This window comes from Dama dama, chromosome 13 (assembly GCF_033118175.1).
Source record: "Dama dama isolate Ldn47 chromosome 13, ASM3311817v1, whole genome shotgun sequence".
Classification (NCBI taxonomy): Eukaryota; Metazoa; Chordata; class Mammalia; order Artiodactyla; family Cervidae; genus Dama; species Dama dama.
This window is the reverse complement of record NC_083693.1, coordinates 59,091,394-59,107,064: the sequence shown is the minus strand read 5'-3', so window position 1 is coordinate 59,107,064 and position 15,671 is coordinate 59,091,394. Positions and strand designations below refer to the sequence as shown.

General features: G+C 36.0%; 1 protein-coding gene across 1 annotated transcript in view; it reads right to left on the bottom strand.

Moving 5' to 3' along the window:
- LRFN5 (leucine rich repeat and fibronectin type III domain containing 5) overlaps positions 1-15,671 on the bottom strand; it is a 277,334-nt gene that overhangs the window by 127,764 nt on the left and 133,899 nt on the right. The window contains exon 2 of the mRNA XM_061159679.1: positions 3,798-3,974. The gene's annotated coding sequence lies outside the window, so the exon portion shown is untranslated. The remainder of the gene's footprint in view (positions 1-3,797; positions 3,975-15,671) is intronic.

Here is a 15,671-nt window from a genome sequence, read left to right as displayed (position 1 = left end):
GGAATGGAGCATCATGTGGGTTGAGCACTTAGAAAAAGTGTTCACCCATGGGAGTGTTGTAAGCCATGATAAAACTTGGTCTGTGTTCTAAGGGGAATGGTCTTTAGAGAGGTGTGTCATCTCAATTTTCTATTTTGTAAAGGTCTATTTGCTACCTATGGAGACAGAGTAAGTGCATCAGTGCAAGTGAGCAGATAATTCAAGAGGTCTCTGGAGTAGCCCAGGGGAGAAATTATGGTCGGACCAGAGTACTGATGGTCCCTAATGGAGAAGAGTGGATGAATTTAAGAAATATTTTGGCAGGTAAATATGACCAGATTAGGTGGTGGAACTGTGGAACGAAAGAGTAAAGAGACAGATGATTCTTATTTTTTTCCTGGTACAGGATGATGTCATTTACTGAGCTCAAGTCTGTTAAAAAAGCGTTTGTAGGATGGCCAAGAGCTTAGTTTGCGACATGTTAAATTAAGGCACTTAGGTGATTAGACATATCAATTCGGAAATGACTGGCACTAAGTAAATAAATAAATGAAAGTCAATATAAAGTTTTTTATTCTCCCTTCTTCTCATACTGAGCACTGAATGATGTAACATATTTACTCTCTGCTCTACCTTTCGGGATTATTGAACCTAATTCATGTATTTACTCCAGTGTGTCACTTTGTCCTATCAATAAGCCTAATTCTCTATGTTTTTGTGGCTCAAGCATCCGGACTGATTTCAAGTACCAATGATTTCAATGATTTAGCCATACATATATGGCTAAAGATATATGTATATACGTGAAATTAAAAAAAATAAATAAAACACTGGCTGAGACCATATTCAAATTTTTAAAGCTACCTCATATTCCTATTACATATTTAATGTCATTAAGGCTACCTGTGTAGAAGGAAATGGCAACCCACTCCAGTATTCTTGCCTGGAGAATCCCACAGACAGAGGAATCTGGCGGGCTGCAGTCCATGGCGTCGCACAGAGTCAGACACGGCTGAACTGATGTAGCACAGCACAAGGCTACCTTGCTTTTTAGAAGGCACACTAGCCTTGTAACTATCATTGCTGCTGTGAGTATATTAAATTATGCTTAGGAAATCAGTCCTGAATATTCACTGGAAGGACTGATGCTGAAGCTGAAACTCCAGTACTTGGGCCACTTGATGAGAAGAACTGACTCACTGGAAAAGACCCTGATGCTGGGAAAGATTGAAGGTGGGAGGAGAAGGGGAGGACAGAGGATGAGATGGTTGGATGGCATCACTGACATGATGGACATGAGTTTGAGTAGGCTCCGGGAGTTGGTAATGGACAAGAAAGCCTGGCATGCTTGGCGTCCATGGGGTCACAAAGAGTCAGACACCACTGAGGGACTGAACTGAACTGATATATTTACACAGGCATGTACATCTCTTCAGACACTATTCTTTATTCTTTAAATTTATCTGTGCTTTAGCTAAACAGGAACAGCAGAAACAGATAAAAGTATTCTTTTCTGATCAAAACTAATTGAAAAGGCCACAGTAAGAAAAATAACCATCATAATACCACCACCTCAGCTGACCTGCACTAATAACAAACAGGCCTTCCATTATCTCATTCTTTTACTACTTCTCCATTCATTACTTCCACTAAGAAAGTTCCCAGTATCTCGTTTAGTTTTTTAAAGGGATTTTAATGGATGTGCTATGAATTTTCAATGAGCCATTTGAAATTTGAGGAACCTAATTAGGAATGTATTTACTTTCTCTTTTTTAAGTGTGATTAATTCTATCCAAGACTTTTAGCCTAATGTTACTCCAAAGGAAAAAATAAAATGGAAAAGGAGGTTCTACTTTTACAGACTAATGGACTGGCAATTAAAAAAATTGAATTAAACATTAACTCAGAAGAGTCGTTTTCAATATATAAATTATTTCTGTTTAGCCTTCTATTGCCAGGTTAATTAAGTAAATCCCTTTGGCCTTGATTATAGCCATTAGTAAATGAAAATGTAGTTGAATTCACTAAGTCTTGTGATTTACACTAGGGAATCTACATCAGTAGATACATTTCCTTGGCTAACAGCTTTCATAAAGTCTGATGTTTATTTAGAAAAAGTCAGTCTTATCTGTGAAAAACAAAAATTAATTAATTATATAATTCATTGTTTGGGCGGATAAATTCTCTGCAGCTTCTTGTGGGGTTGCCTTTAAGAAACAAACCCCAGATGGTCCACATCTAAAAAATGTGTCAAATCACCTCAGGCTCAGAGAATATCCTCAATTTCTTTAAGAAAAGAAAAATGTGGAAAATTTAGAATGTCTTCCTCAAGTTGTTTTATTTAAAAAAAGCTCAAGGACAAAAGCCATGAAAACAATTCTTAAGATAAATGAATAAATCATGTGCATAAAGAGCAGAATATAATAAAATATACATAGCAAAAAACTACACTAAAATAATGATTTGTAATGTATCTTCTGTATATTCAGATTTATCATTTTATGCTACAGTTAGAGTTATAATGAATTAACCTCAACATAATCCAATACATTCTGTTTATGTCTTAAAAGTAGTCCTTCTATATTACTTTCAGAACACTAGCAACGACATACTGGCAGCCTGTTTTAAGTCTTATACAAGGGTAACACTATGATTCAGTAATAAATTCTTAACAGTCTCTATATTCTCTAAGGACACAGACCTGTCTGTTGGTGGTGTATTAAGCTGCAATATGTTGTAAAATAAAAGTAAGGTTATTAAGTATCTCCTACTCATTCCCTTCAAGGAAATTTCAATTGCCAAGAACCGAATTACTAGGACAAAGTCAGTCAGTAGGACAGTGTAGGCTACATCAAATTTATGCTGTCTGTAAAAATACACCCATAATCATTTTCTATATGGTCACAATGTGATACAAATATATCCTTAACAGCAGCAAGAGGCACTTAAATCAAGAGTTTTGGCAAAGTAAAAAAGAAATATTCTAAATTTAAACCAAATAAACTAGAAAAATGGCAAAAAGATAGAATCTAACACATGGGCCAGAAAAGTCTAAAGTTTGAAATAAACTGTCTTTACTATCAAACCCTGTGAATACAAATAATCATGTAATTAATGTATTTACCTGATTTATCCAGCAACTAGAAAGAAGAGAGATAAACACGTAGCTGGGAATTTGGTTTTGGGTCGTATACACAATACTTCATGTGCCTCTTTTTCCTTTAATTTTCCTACATAAGATTTCCCTTGTCCTTAGTTTTTCTGAATGCATATGTATAGGCTGCCATAACTCCTTCAGTGACATAGAGAACATGTCATTCAGTAAATCAACCAATCAAGAAAAGTACTATTTCTAGCACCAGTCCCTTACCTTCTATGCAGCAACAGGGATCACAGACCTGGAAGGAGTACTAGAGTATCAAGAGTCAAAAACCAGGGATTTTATTTCATCTTCATAATTCATCAGCTAAGGAACTTTGATAAAAAACTTGGTCATTCTTAATCTATTTATTCATGTGCAACCATTATTATGTTAATCTCTCCCACATCTATGTCTCAAGACTGCAAATACAATTCATAATAACACAAGTGAAATATCAAAAAATTTTTTGAATATTCCATAAAAGTATAGGTTAGCAACATCAATGTGGTAGAATTTGTATCTCCAAAAAGACAGGACTCAAAAAATAAAAGAAATATTCAGTGATGAATAATATTGGCTTTTAATTTGTATATTAATTAGCAAGATTTCTAGTTAGCCTCACCTAAAGTGTTTTTAAACCCACTGGCAATGACCAAACTGAATGTGATCAACTTACTTCTGGAGCTTGAAGAGTTCCTCACTGCAGAGAAGGAGTCAGCATTCTGCCTGGCTGCTGCAGAAGACGGACAGGGTGAAAGCATCTCCAAAGTTGATTTTGAGGATGGTGACAGAAGTAAGGGTGCTCAGCTACTACATATCTTCCCAAACACCTGGCAGAATGGTTACAGGGACTCTTCAAAGGAGACAAGAATAAAAAAGAAAGGACATCAAAATATGCTAATGATGTATCTTTGAAAAATATAGTTGCTGTTAACTGTGTGATAAATTTCAATCTCTATCAGGAATATCACTAAACAGAACTTAAATATTCATAGATTTGCATAATAAGGCTTTCCAGTGGAATCTGTAATAGGCTCTGATTCTAATAAATATGTCAGCAGTCTGCTTTTCACTTTTGGAAGTTTTCTTATCTCATAATTGAAAATAGTTTAAACAATCATACAATACATCAAAGTTCAATTTTCTTTATATGTCAATGAATTCAACTTGTAGGCTACTGTTAAATACTAATCATCCCTACTAAGTACCAGAAACCCTACAATGGGGATACATCAATGAATGGATGAATCTCATCAGTCTTGCCCTCATGGAGTTAAAGAGGGCTTCCCTCATAGTTCAGCTGGTAAAGAATCCGCCTGCAATACAGGAGACCCAGGTTCAATTCCTGGGTCGGGAAGATCTGCTGGAGAAGGGATATGCTACCCACTCCAGTATTCTCAGGCTTCCCTGGTGGTTCAGCTAGTAAAGAATCAGCCTGCAATGCAGGAGATCTGGGTTGGGAAGATCCCCTGGAGAAGGGAACAGCTACCCACTCCAATATTCTGGCCTGGAGAATTCCATGGACTGTATAGCCAATGGGGTTGCAAAGAGTTGGACACAGCTGGCGACTTTCACTTTCATGGAGTTAATAGTTTGCCAAGTTGCCTGTTTTTTTCTTAAATAGATAAAATTCATTTACTTCAACCCATACATCTAGGGAGAAAATACAGAGATGTACCATTTGTATTTTAACTCCACGTCAGCAGATTTCTGTTTCTAAAAGTTCCATGTCAATCTAAATAATAATCAACCTTGCTCTATGAGACACAATATTTACTTGCTTTCCCTCAAGATCTATATAATAGTATCACTGACACTCAATCACTGTCAATTTTTAATGTAGAAATAGGCTAAGTTTTAAAAATGTTCTTGAAATGAGTAAAAGCATTTTGGTTTTACTTTGGCTATGACGTATTTTATCCACAGAGGCAAATGTGAGGAATAGTACAATTCCAAAGAATGAGAATAAATACAGACTGAAGATGATACAAGGATGACTCAAGTTTAGCTTATTGTTTCTGCTATCTCCATTTGTAAAGATGTGTGAAAGATCTTATAGAGTCAAAATTTAAGAGGGTGATTACATTGTTCTGAGAGATGTAATAATTATGACTTTATCCAAAAAGACAGGGAAACTATTGCTAAGTTAATATGAAATTTATTCCAAAATTCTAAAAATCAATGCACAGATAAATGATAAAGTTGACTAAAAGTACAAGAATCTGCCTGCAATGCAGGAGAACTGGATTCAATCCCTGAGTTGGAAAGATCCCTCGGAGAATGGAATGGCTACCCACTCCAGTACTCTGGGTTGGAGAGTTCCATAGACTATTCCACGGGGTCGCAAAGAGTCGGATACAACTGAGCAACTTTCACTTCCACTTTTCACATTACATTTTCTTTATTTCAAAATATTTTTATGAATATGACAACCAATGCTATCTTTAAAATTTATATTATAAAATAAAGATGCTATTATAAAATTATAGAATAAATAAGACATAACCCCTATAGAGAGAGATAAATAAATCATATGCCAACTATCTGAGATAGCTATTGCTTACCTTTTCATTTATTTCCTTCAATAATATTTTAAAATACATTTACATATATATATATATATATACATATATATATATATATATGGCAAAAATGTAAGAAAGACACAGCCCTCTCAGAAAGAACAAATTTCACATTTCAGAACATCCTCTCAGAAATATTTCATGCATATATAAATGTGTGTGCATATGTGTAGATTTTTATTCAAATCAAGAATACTGTATGCTGTTTTGTTCTATTCCTTTAATGTATCCTGGAGATTATTCAATTTCTATCTTCTATCATCAACACCATCCATCCTATCAGTCAATATCTTTCATATGAATATAACATAATCTGCTCATAATACATCCCAACTGAAAGGCACCATTTCTAGGATTTTGTTATTATAAAAAGAAGATATTATCATAAAAATTATATAACTCATCCACATATCTACACACATGTGTGACTTAACAGTATATTAAATTCCTGGTATAAGTATCATAAGCTCTTAGAACTAAAATATTTAAGTGAAAAAACTTCACTGTTTTAGAAACTATCTTTTCCCTTATCTGCAGTAATGAGGTAGCGTTTACTACAGCAAGTAGTATTGTTACTGCTGCTGCTGCTATCAGTATTGTTACTACAACAAGGATAAATTTGAATTTAGAATTTTACTTTATAATAGTGCATTATGATAGCAAAGAATAAATGCTTTCAATTATTATGCTAACTAAAAGAAAAAGAAAAAACTAAGTATTGATGATTAAGCATATTTCTGTGTCTTCATTTTAATACGAAAAGTACAGAAACTGACATAATCCTATATAATTCAAATTCCCCAGGCAAAGTTCTTTATATGTATGGTTTCATAATTTATGAATGACAACATTTTTCTTTTGTTATACTGTTTTTTATTAAGCAATCACTATACTTTGCACCAGCTACAAAAAAGCAGGTGTTATCCAAATCAATTCTCCCAAGAATCAAATGAGTTAAACACATATTCATCTACATCACTATTTAAAAAGAGGAGGAATAGAGATAAGTCAAGAAATCTTTAACAAGGTTATAGAGCTAGTACCTGCCAAAGCTGGAGGTCTCACCAGGGCTGCTGCTGCTGCTGCTAAGTCACTTCAGTCGTGTCCAACTCCGTGCAACCCCATAGACGGCAGCCCACCAGGCTCCCCCGTCCCTGGGATTCTCCAGGCAAGAACACTGGAGTGGGTTGCCATTTCCTTCTCCAATGCATGAAAGTGAAAAGTGAAAGTGAAGTCGCTCAGTCGCGTCGGACTCTTAGCGACCCCATGGACTGCAGCCCACCAGGCTCCTCCATCCATGGGATTTTCCAGGCAAGAGTACTGGAGTGGGGTGCCAGTGCCTTCTCCACTCACCAGGGTGATCTCACTACAAATCAATGCTCTTATGTCTCATAATGGGAGTGAAGATTTCAGACAACTATTATAGATTCTATAGTAAACTAACCTAAAATGGTGCTATTTCTTTTGGGGGGACAGCGGGTCCATGTATTTTGGCAATGCCCAAAACAAAGAGATTTTAGACTGCAATTCTAATAAAGCAATTTTCTTGTGAGATCTTTTAAGGACTTCCTTTTCTTCTTGATAGTATGTTTAAATAAAACATCTTATAAGAAATTCTGATCAGTTCCATAGTTCCAAGATGTTGCTATGTTGGCCTTCTTCCACAATCTTAGAAAATTTGGCAACTGTTACTGTTTATGTACATGTATTCCCAAGAAATATGGTTCTCCCTCTAACAATTATCTTAGATGCCAATATGAAACTCCAAAAAGAACTCAGAAAACATGGGCAAAACTCTAGGAGTTATTAAGGAATATCTTTTTTTTTCTCCTCAATAATGACTGTCCATCAGTCGTCTGAACATGTATTTTAATTTGAATCTCACTATCAGTAAAGGCAAAACTTTAAAGTCTTATGAACCTGGGTTGGAACCATCACTATGACAGTATTCCTCAGTTTTCTCTTTTAAAATAATAATTAAAAAAAAATATTATAAAAAGCTGTAATTATTTCAAAGCATAGTATATCTGAAAGTACCAATCAAAATGTGCTATTTGCTTTAGGGCATTCAATAATTTTATTTCCCTCCTGAAAAGCTACAAACCAAGACAGCATATTAAAGAGCAGAAACATTACTTTGCTGACAAAGGTCCATCTAGTCAAAGCTATGGTTTTTCCAGTAGTCATGCATGGATGTGAGAGTTGAACCATAAAGAAAGCTGAGCATCAAAGAATTGATGTTTTTGAACAGTGGTGTTGGAGAAGACTCTTGAGAGTCTCTTGGACTGCAAGGAAATCAAACCAGTCAACCTTAAAGTAAATCAGTCCTGAATATTCATTAGAAGGACTGATGCTGAAGTTGAAGCTCCAGTACTTTGGCCACCTGATGTGAACAGCCTACTCATTAGAAAAGACCCTGATGCTGGGAAAGATTGAAGGTGGGACGAGAAGGGAACAACAGAAGACAAAACGGTTGGATGGCATCACCAACTTAATGGACATAAGCAAGCTCCGGGAGATGGTAAAGGACAGGGAAGCCTGGAGTGTTGCAGTCCATGGGACTGCAAAGAGTCAGACACGATTGAGCGAATGAACAGCAACAAAGAGAACTTCTTCCTAAGGCTGCCTTAAGTTTTAGCCCATTAAACCTTAAGGAAATCTTTGAAGTATTTGAAGCTAACAGTAAAATAATCTTAAGTATTCCTTTCAATTTAAATATCCAGGATTTGAACATCTACAAATCCACCAAATGGCATCATTACTGATTTTTCTCCATCTTATTGCTATCTCTAATAGTACAAAATAATATGTTCTTTTTATTTAGTTGCTGTCCTGTCTGACTCTTTTGAGACCCCATGGACTGTAGCCTGCCAGGCTCCTCTGTCCATGGGATATCCCAGGCAAGAATACTGGAATAGGTTGCCATTTCCTTCTCCAGGGCATCTTCCTGACTCAGGGATCAAAACCAGGTCTCCTGTACTGACAGGTGAATTCTTTACCACTGAGCCAACAAGGAGGCCTCAGAGAATAACATGAGGGAGGTGTTTTACATTTGTCCTTAATTACATTTACCTTGTATTGAAAATGATTAAAAATCAAACAATCATCCAGATATGTCTTTGATCTTCATGAAGCAAAAAGTCAAAATTTTGGATATATGTGAACAAATGAATCTTGATTCACTGAAATTAATTTAATCAGCTATTTAATAATCATATATGGCTTGGCATAATATGACCATGATCCTTAGTGCACTACTTCAAAAATGAGGGTATAACATAAAAAGTGCTATTTTATTAAGACAAATAGCTTGAAAAAATGAACTAGAAATGCAAAATAAAATTGGAAATTACTTCACATAAATGAGTCTTTTAAATGCATAAATATTCAGAAGGATTCATATAAACACTATTACTGCTTGCCTCATCACCAGCATTGCTAAACCTAATTTAAAAATTAAATTAGAGACACTGATTGAATATGGAAATGCATTTGTGTTACTGGATAAAAGTGTAGTATCATGTACTTGGCTATAGGAAAATGTTTACAAATTACTATACACATCCAGAATCATATGATAAATAAATTAATGCACCACTAGAACATTTATTGCTTAATGTAAATGTCACATTGTAAATGAGAACAACTAATCATTCCTCTCCTCTAATAGCAAGAGTTCAGCAGTTAAATAAAACATAAATCTTGGTGACCTAAAAATTTTATTACTGCATTTGCAATTTCCTGTTAACAAGTCAAGAAAATAACTTCAAGTAATGCTGTATTTCAAGAGATACAACCCAAGGTGAAGGGCTATTTTAGAAGGGGCAGAAGGTGGGTAGAGGTGGTTGTTGGCTGTGGATTTTTTTCAAGGAGCTGACTCCTTCACTAAATCTCATAATGATAATTTATCATAATAGATTTTTCTTGATAAACAATGGATACTAAATTAATATCTGATTTAGTGAAGAAACCAAACGCATCATCCCAATTTGACTTTAATTATAAAAATCTACTAGAGTTTGCCCACAAGACTCCTACACAAAAATAAGTAAAAGAAATGTAAAATAGGCTGAACGAAGATTACAGAGTTAATGAAGTACCTTCCCTTGCATAACTAATGTCTTCTTATAAGACAGAATCAAAAAAATGCAAAATAGTAATAAAAAATACTTCAATACATAAATCATTCATAAGCTAAATTTTCTCTACTAAATGTTTCCTTTAAATCTTTTTTTTGAATTTCAAAACTCAGAAAATATTTTTTTTCTTCTTAAAGACAATTTTGATTGGCACATCCTCATACCCTGGTGAAGAGAGAGAGTTGTCCTTTGACTTCTTCCTGTCCTAGATTGTGGTTTATTCTAACACTATAAACATCAGTCCTGCTCTGTTTCCTTGAAACAGGGAAAAAGAAAGTGCAACATTCTGGTTACTCTTAGTGATTTGGAAAAAAATCAGCGGACAGATATTAGGGTCACCCCTGGATGAGGGCACGGCAACCCACTCCAGTATCTTGCGTGGAGAAGCCCATGGATAGAGGAGCCTGGTGGGCTAGAGTCCATGGGGTTGCAGAGAGCTGGACACGACTGAAGTGACTTAGCACACACGCAATCTTCACGTCATGTGTCACCTCGGTAACATTATTTTTCAATTAAAGGAGAATATCAGTAAGTTCTTATCAAGGCAATGTTTAATATCTACACACACCGTTTCATTCTTCCCCCTTCACTCCTTTCTTCTTTCCTGAATCCCCATTTCTTCCTTTCTTTCCTTTTTCCCGCCTCCCTCCATTGCTCCCTCCATTCCTTTCTGGCCTCCCTGACTTCTGTGACTCCTGATTTACTTAGAACTTTTGTCTCTTAGTTTTAAAAATGGTTATAATAATACTGACATTATAGTGTCATTTTGAATGGTCTTTGTATATTACACATATGCATACAGTGGTGGATGTGAGTAATGCATGTGTCTAAATACTATAACTTGCCAAAAATGTTTATATTTTATATAAATCAAACCTCTCTACATTTCAACTTATTTCCACTGATTTTGCCCTCTTTCTCCTTCTTTCTTCAGAGTGCCAATAAAGTTTCCTATCAGGTTGAGATACCAAGTCTTTAATAGTAGTCCATACTGGCATAGGGGCTTTGTCTCCATCTGATCTCTGACCATTTTGGGCAGTGATGCATCAATTTACTTAGATCTTCTATATATGCAGGTTCTCAACCTCACCTTACTGTTCCTCCTTCTATCCCACTCCACTTCTCTCCCCCTCCACACATCCCTTTCTCTCCTTTCATTATTTCCTTTCTTCCACAACCTCACCTCTTGCAGGTGAAAACAGAAATTATTTCATAAAGAGAGCATAACACTGCATACAACTTTGAACCGTAAGAATTTTTAAAGCACATTTTACTGAACTTCAAAGCATGTCTATTATACATGTACTCTCTTCAAACTCTGACTCATGCAGAAATCTGTAGAAAGCAGATCATTTTTAATATGCAAATGAGAAAGTACATGTCCCATATGTTTATTAATATTCATAATACAAGTAATACATGAGTACACTTCTTTTAAAGTTAAGTATGATCGATAGGCGTTAGGGATGGGGGACAGAGGCAGCTGTGGGTACAGAAGAGTAGCAAGCGGTATTATGGGGATAGAACCATTTGGTACTTTGACTGTGTTTATACATACCTACATGTGATCAACTTTAGAAAGCTGAGTATCAACACACATAAGAATATGTTTAGCTGCTAAAATCTGAATAAGGTCAGCGGGTAAGAGCAGTCTCAGTTTCTTGGCCGAGATACTAGATTTTATACTACAGTTGTGCAAGATGTAACACTGGGAGAAACTAGGAGCAGGACATATGGGGATCTCTTTGTATTTCTCACAACTGCACGTGAATCAACATAACGGTACATCATGTGCCTCGGAATAACCCTTATGAGGCAACAGTATCAGGCTGCAATCTCAGCATTCATTAATAGAAAAGGAACATTAAGAACACCAAGTTTAGCAACTGCAGTGAATTATTCAATCCTTTTTTAAACCACATCTTGAATACAATGTCTCCAGGAGAACTAGGAAAAAAACAAAACCCTTAAGTCCACTAATCAAGGAAAAGCACCTCACTGCTGCTCACACTGTGTACCAGGGCACAGCAGCTGCATCACTGTAAGGGATACAAATTAGGCTTCGTACCACTAAAGCATGTATGTTAAACTATCCACTGCCATTTACCTTGCTGGACTGAGGCTGAAGAGTCTCTCCACCTGCTCTTACCTTTATTAGCCAAAAAATAAAAGAAAATATGGATTTCTGGTGCTTGGGAAATGTGAGGTGGTTTAAAATAACTGGGAGAAAATGCTGTATGTATGGATGGGAATCATTCTGTTTTTGTTGTGGTAGTGGCTGTTTCTTTGTTTTTAATTTATTACTTTAAGCTCTATTCAAAATGCTAAATAAACTATATTAAAAATAGATCTACTTGAAATTTATATATCCAAAGACATGAATTTATGGTCTAAGTAAATTCACACTGGCATACTATATACACAGTATATTTTAAATACCTACATAGTATATACATACATTATATAAGAAATACCTACTTTATGCATATATAGATAAGCAGATATTTCTAATATGCATACCCTCATGAGTATATACGAGAAGAGTATATAAATAAAAATATAATTAGACAGATTGAGCCTGCCTTATAACCATTACAATAAGAACATCACAGCATACATTCTAGACTTAAGTCAACGACTTGAATAGGAGGCTGTAAATCCTGGGCAACTGTTGAGCAATTGTAAATTAAGACTCACAGTGGATTAAAAGAAGATAATGGAGCAATCTCAAATGAACCAAGGACCACCTGGAGACAAGACGCTAGAATCATTGCAAACATGCTAATAGGCAATATGGATGCAGAAAATATCTAGAAGCATGAGGAGTATGTCCTTCTGGTAGAAGGGTGGGGATGACTTAAACACACATTTACAACTACAGGAAAGAACTGAGAGAATGGGGTGAGAGGTGTCACAATTATGTGCCCCTAATGGTACATCACGTGCTTTAGCTCTCCCATTGGCTTACAAACTCTTTGAGGTCCAAGAACACCATATGAGTAATTGAATGTATATGTAGCATCAAGCATATTCACTACATACAACAGATGCTCAAGAAATACAAATTAAAGATTTTCAACTGCAAATAAAGGAAAATCATATACTAGAAATCTCAAGAGAAGTTACCACTTGTGAAAGTTTCTAAGAGAAATGATGACTCAAAAAACAAAGAAAATCCTAAAAGTAAAATACAAATGATGCAATTAGAAATGATTCTGATGGCAGAGGTGACTGGAGAAAGAAGTTAAAGAAACGATAAAGACTGTATAAGAGGAATTCTACATAAGGTCATATTATATATATATGTATATATATAAAACAGCACATATAAAAAAGATAGAAGAAAGGACGCAGAACCAAGATGAATATAAAATAGTGTTTGCAAAGCACTTTCAGATACATAATTTCATTAGAGAGTAACCCTGCTGTCCTTGGTCTTTTCTTGTTCAGCATTTTGACACTAAATTGCAAAAGGACATAAGAAACAGTGCTTATTGAATCTGTGAATCTGTGACTGACACAAAACTGGGATTTAAAAATGTCTCCATAGGTTTAACAGATGAGCCAAGACTGTCAAGATGAAATATAATAAACCAAAGGTAAAGATGCTTAGATTCAGAAACGGAACTATTAAAGTGCAGGGTGAGGGACAGATCTTTAAAGGAAGTCGATATGAAATTCACGTAAAGGTGTTAATTGTCTCCATGATCCCAAGGGTCAACAATTTCAGGGCTGCAGTCTCAGCATTCAGTAATAGAAAAGAAACATCCAGAACACCAAGTTTAACAGCTTCAGTGAATTATCTTGTCCTTATCAAATCACACCTATAATATAGTGTGTCTCACTCTGAAATCTATTGAAACATGTCTGCAGACAGATACCCAGGGAAAGTACAGCCAAGCCCAACCACTGCATATTAAAAAAAAAAAAATGGTTGGAAAGAAAAAACTGGAAACTTTATTTTGGGAAAGAGATAAGACACAGGTGAGATATTTTCAAATATTCTTTGTAAGGTGTGGGAGATGGAGGTGTTAACACCAGAGAACATGATGTGAAGTGAAGGCCAAGAGCAACATTAGGAACATGCTATCTGAATAGTCCTTCAGGAGGAGGGGCTGTAGGAGGCAGTGAGTTCATCGTTTGTTAAGAAGTTCATTCTATATGGCTCTCAAAGATGACAACACCCCCCACCCCCATCCTGTTCACAGCTGGCTTGCAGGATCTTGGTTCCCCACCAGGGATCCAACCCAGGGTCCCAGGAGTGAAAGTGCCAAGTCATAACCACTGAACTGTCAGGGAATTCCCCAAGATGATATTCTTGTTTGGGATTTAAGACTGGAAGGGATGGCCACAAAGATATCTCCAAATATTATGGTCCTTTTGGGACTGCCTCTAATAAGGAGAAGGAAATGACAACCCACTCCAGTATTCTTGCCTGGAGAATCCCATGGACAGAGGAGCCTGGAGGGCTACATGGACAGTGGAGCCTGGAAGGCTACAATCCATGGGATGGCAAGAGTTGGACACGACTTTGCGACTAACACACCACCACCACTAACAAGGAAGCCAGGTTTATGCTGGCCCTGCTTCAAAGGGAAAGCAACTTGCCTGCACCCTCAGAGTGAAGCTCTGCTTCGAAAGGTCTCTTCCAAAGTGATGAGATAAACACAAACATGTATCATTGCTAAATTTATAACGTGATAAATGTTTAAGATTGAATATAAATGAGAAAATTTACCTCATTCTTTAGGTACTATAAGGAGCAATATGTTTCTCTTCCAACACACAAGTATGGGGGGAGGGTAGTTTTAATTATCTCTTCAATATTTTCTAGTCTGTTATTTTCACATTTGACCAAGGGAACTGTAACTTCCTCTATAACTCTAAAAATATGTGCATTTAAATTTTACTATTAATTTACTATGTGCTATGAGGTCTTTGCTAAGTCTTTGGGCAAAAGCACAACTTGATTTTCTTCTTTACTGATTAAATGCATTAGCCAAGTTGGTGCTGCCTAGGTGTAACTGAGCTCAGAATAAAATAAAAGCCAATTTTAATATTTTATTTCTGTACTTTATTATTTTCCAAGCTTATTTACACATTATTTAGGTTGGCCTTCAAAATAGTCTTAAAGAGGCAGGTAGCACTGTTATTTGATGATGTTTCCGAGGCCCAGATATAAGTCATTTGCACAAGGCCATGACACTATTTTTTACCTTTCATCCTGTTATGGGGTTCTCTGCTTTATTGACTATGCCAAAGCCTTTCACTGTGTGGACCACAACAAACTCTGGAAAATTCTTCAAAAGATGGGAATACCGGACCACCTGGCCTGCCTCTTGAGAAATCTACATTCAGGTTAGGAAACAACAGTTAGAACTGGATATGGAACAACAGACTGGTTCCAAATAGGGAAAGGAGTACATCAAGGCTGTATATTGTCACCCTGCTTATTTAACTTATATGCAGAGTACATCATGAGAAACACTGGGCTAGATGAAGCACAAGCTGGAATCAAGATTGCCAGGAGAAATATCAATAACCTCAGATATGCAGATGACACCACCCTTATGGCAGAAATGAAGAAGAACTAAAGAGCCTCTTGATGAAAGTGAAAGAGGAGAATGAAAAAGTTCGCTTAAAGCTCAACATTCAGAAAACTAAGATTATGACATATGGTCCCATCACTTCATGGCAAATAGATTGGGAAACAGTGGAACAGTGACAGATTTTATTTTGGGGGGCTCCAAAATCATTGCAGATGATGACTGCAGTCATGAAATTAAAAGACGCTTAATCCTTGGAAGAAAAGTTACGACCAACCTAGAT